The sequence below is a fragment of the Myotis brandtii genome, unplaced genomic scaffold (assembly GCF_000412655.1).
Source record: "Myotis brandtii unplaced genomic scaffold, ASM41265v1 scaffold714, whole genome shotgun sequence".
NCBI classification, from domain to species: Eukaryota; Metazoa; Chordata; class Mammalia; order Chiroptera; family Vespertilionidae; genus Myotis; species Myotis brandtii.
The window spans coordinates 1,400,081-1,404,404 of NW_005370809.1; positions in this window are offsets into that span (position 1 = coordinate 1,400,081).

Consider the following 4,324-nt stretch of genomic DNA (forward strand, 5'->3'; position numbering starts at 1 on the left):
GCAACCAAGGTACATGCCCCCCTTGACCGTCGAACCTGGGACCTTTCAGTCCGCAGGCCGACGCTCTATCCACTGACCCAAACCGGTTTCGGCATTATCTTTTTTGTTTTTTTCTTACAGAAATGATTCCCCTGTGACTAAAAGGATGTGAAAAGTGGGCAAGAGGGAGCTGCCAAAGATGATTCCAAATTTCCTAGTTTGAACACTTAGAGGAATAGTGTTCCTTCACTGATAACAAAGTTGGAGAATGCAGGAGATTTTTCACAACATAAATAGTGATGTCAAGCAAATTGAAATTCTTATCTTAAAAAAAAGTTTTTATATGCTTTAAAAATATATTTTAAAATACTATTACATTTCTTTTTTTATTTTTTTTTATTTTTTAAATCTTTATTGTTCAGATTACATTTGTTCCTCTTTTTTTTTTCCCCCATAACTCCCCTCCTCCCAGTTCCCGCCCCACCCTCCGCCCTCACTCCCCACCCACTGTCCTCATCCATAGGTGCACGATTTTTGTCCAGTTTCTTCCCGCATCTCCCATTCCCCTTTCCCCGCCAAGAATAGTCAGTCCATTCCCTTTCTATGTCCCTGATTCATTATAATCACCAGTTCATTCTGTAAATCAGATTATTTATTCACTTGATTCTTAGATTCACTTGTTGATAGATGCATGTTTGTTGTTCACAATTTGTATCTTTACCTTTTTCTTCTTCCTCCTCTTAAAGGATACCTTTCAGCATTTCGTATAATACTGGTTTAGTGGTGATGAACTCCTTTAGCTTTTCCTTATCTGTGAAGCTCTTTATCTGACCTTCAATTCTGAATGATAGCTTTGCTGGATAAAGTATTCTTGGTTGTAGGTTCTTGGTATTCAGCACTTTGAATATTTCTTGCCATTCCCTTCTGGCCTGCAAAGTTTCTGTTGAGAAATCAGCTGACAGTCGTATGGGTATTCCCTTGTAGGTAATTGAGTCTCTTTCTCTTGCTGCTTTTAAGATTCTCTCTTTGTCTTTTGCTCTTGGCATTTTAATTATGATGTGTCTTGGTGTGGTCCTCTTTGGATTCCTTTTGTTTGGGGTTCTCTGCGCTTCTTGGACCTGTAAGTCCATTTCTTTCACCAGGTGGGGGAAGTTTTCTGCCATTATTTCTTCAAATAGGTTTTCAATATCTTGCTGTCTCTCATCTTCTGGCACCCCTATTATTCTGATGTTGGTACGCTTGAAGCTGTCCCAGAGGCTCCTTACACTATCTTCGTATTTTCGGATTCTTTTTTCATTTTGCTTTTCCGGTTGGGTGTTTTTTGCTTCTTCGCATTTCAAATCTTTGACTTGATTCTTGCGCTCCTCTGGTCTGCTATTGGGTGTCTGTATAATATTCTTTATTTCAGTCCGTGTATGCTTAATTTCTAGTTGGTTCTTTATCATAGCATCGAGGGTCTCATTAGTTTTCGTGACTCTCTCCTCAAGTTTATTGACAGCTTCTAGCACATTTTTGCAAGCCCTCAAAATTGCGATTTTTAGCTCTATATCCTCCATTTCTGTCATGTTTTTTTGTCTCCGCATTTTTTATGCTTTCTTGGTGCACCCCCTAGTGGTCTTTGTGCGCAGTCTTGTTCTAGTTGAGCCTTGATTGTTGTAGTTAATACTAGAGGGATTTGACCACCAGGCCGACTGGCTGTGTGAATCAGCTGTGTCTGCCGCGGAAAACTTCTGTCCTCTGGGGAGGTGCTAATCTAGCCTTTGCCTGAGGCTATCCGGCAAATGGCTCTGCGCAGGGCTTGGGCGGGGCGGGCTCAACAGGGCGGGCGGAGGGAGCCGTTATGGTGCCCTCAGTCCTGTTCCCAGAGGCTCTGCTTCTCAGAACCCCCGGAACCGCTGCAAACCTCGGAGGGAAAGCTGCCTTCCAACTGATGCCAGACACTCCCGCTTCTCCCGTTTGGGTCCGAGTCCCCAGCGATTCGCCCGTATCTGGAGCTCAGAGTCTGAGACTCCCCCCTGACCGAAAACGACAACCGCGCTCTCAGCCACCAGCCCGCTTTGCGCGCGCACCTCCGCACCTGAGTTTTTTCCACACTGCGCCTCCTCTGAGCCTCGGTGTGCTGTTATTTTTCCTTCTAGTTGAAGAGTCTCTCCTCAGCCAGCCTTCCTGTGGTTCTGGGTGATGTCCGTTCCGTCTTTTAGTTGTATTTTTGAAGTGGTTGTTTGCGGCAGCAGTCTCCGGTGTTTACCTATGCCGCCATCTTGGTCTCTCCTCTAGAAGTTATTCTATGAATACAAATATATCACATATATTTGGACTTACACATATGCCGGGGTCCAGCCCCAGCGGTCCAGGGGTTCCCAAAGGTGTGGACGGAGTCGGCAAAGAATGAAGGATGCGGAGACAGCGTTCGGATGATCAGTATAGCCAGGTTCTCTTTATTGTCCTGTTACAGCTGTATTTTATACTACTCAATTCTATAAGCATGCCTCTATATCAGTGCTGGCGAACCTTTTGAGCTCAGCGTGTCAGCATTTTGAAAAACCCTAATTTAACTCTGGTGCCGTGTCACATATAGAAATTTTTTGATATTTGCAACCATAGTAAAACAAAGATTTATATTTTGATATTTAAGGAGATCCGCAGGTGATTCATATGCACATTAAACTTTGAGAATCCACTGCTTACAGAAAATGTGTCCATGGCACCCATCATCATATCCTATATAATAAAAGGCTAATATGCAAATAGACCAAATGGCGGATGACCAATCGCTATGACGTGCACTGACCACCAGGGGACAGATGCTTAATGCAGGAGCTGCCCCCTGATTGTCAGTGTGCTCCCACAGGGGGAGCACCGCTCAGCCAGAAGTTGGGCTCACAGCTGGCGAGAGCAGCAGCGGTGGCGGGAACCTCTCGCGCCTCCACAGCAGAGCTAAGGATGTCCATGGTGAGCAGGCCTAAGCCATCAGTCGGACATCCCCTAAGGGCTTCCAGACTGTGAGAGAGTGCAGACTGGGCTGAGGGACCTCCCCTCCCCTGTGCAAATTTCGTGCACCGGGCTTCTAGTATATAATATGGGTCTTGCAGGCCTCTTGAAGGTGTAAGGTTTTACCATTGATTCAACCAATAACTGGATAGCCTCGTAGATTTCAACCCTGGTTGTTTATTAGATCAGCTGGTTCCTTTAAAATTTTCAATTACAGTTGACATACAATATTATATTAATTTCAGCTGTACAACATAGTGCTTAGACATTTATATAACTTATGAAGTGATCACCCCAATAAATCTTGTAGACTTGGGTTGCTTTTAAAACATACCTAAGCCCTGTCCCAAACCCAGAGATTCCGACTTAAGTCTAGGGTGGGGTCCAGATATCAGTTGATTTCCAGTGCTGCAGTTGGTCCTAATGTGTAGCCAGGGCTGAAACCACAACCGTTCCTCTGAATTACCTACTTGAGAAAGGTTGCTCATTACTCTGAATGCTAGCTGTTGTCGCTGTCGGGGGACCCCAGAAACAGCTCCTCCAGCTCTAACTTGCACATAACTTAAATCACAAGAACTGGGTTGAAACCTCCAACCCAGCTAGAAGCCTGGAAGGAAGAAACCCATGTAGGAGCCTGTACAGACAGGTTTGTTCCAGCGGGACACACAGGGCACTCGCTCTGCCAGACTACCTTCTTTGTGATCGATGCCGCAAACCTTCTGGGATTGCATATAAAGTGTAACATTACTCCAGATCAAGTTTGGGGGCAAAGACGAGAGTTCTGCTCCCCAGCAGGTGAGATCTCAACCTCAGTGAATCCTGACCGTGCCTGGTTTATATTGTCTTCCTCTTCCAGGCCTTTAATCACAGAGTGCAGTGACACCCAAATCTTACATTTCTCCCTCGTGGACTGCCTTTTTCGGTTAAATGGGATTGTAAGAACACCAACAACCAGGCTTCCTGGAGAACTGTGTAGCGTGGAGGAATGAAAAGTTATCAAAATATGGCACAAACCTTGGCAAGCATGTAAGGTCTCTGTGAATTGTGAAAGCAACACAATGGAGGATAGAGTCACGTGCTCCCGAGAGCCCCACCAATTCAGCATTCTCTCTCGTGGGGCAACTGTGTCCTCCCACAGTGCAGAACTGGGTACAAAGGGTACTGAAGTTCCTTCCTACTTCTAGCACAACATCCTCAGTATATCAGGGGCATGGGACAGGATCTTCCTTTGGCTGCCTGTGAGGCAGTTTACAATGGAAGGATTCCAAGGCCAAATCAGATATCAATTGGGAGGTTAGTCCAAATCCACTGAGCCAAAAAAAAGGTGTGTGTGTGGGGGGGGGGGGGGGGGGGG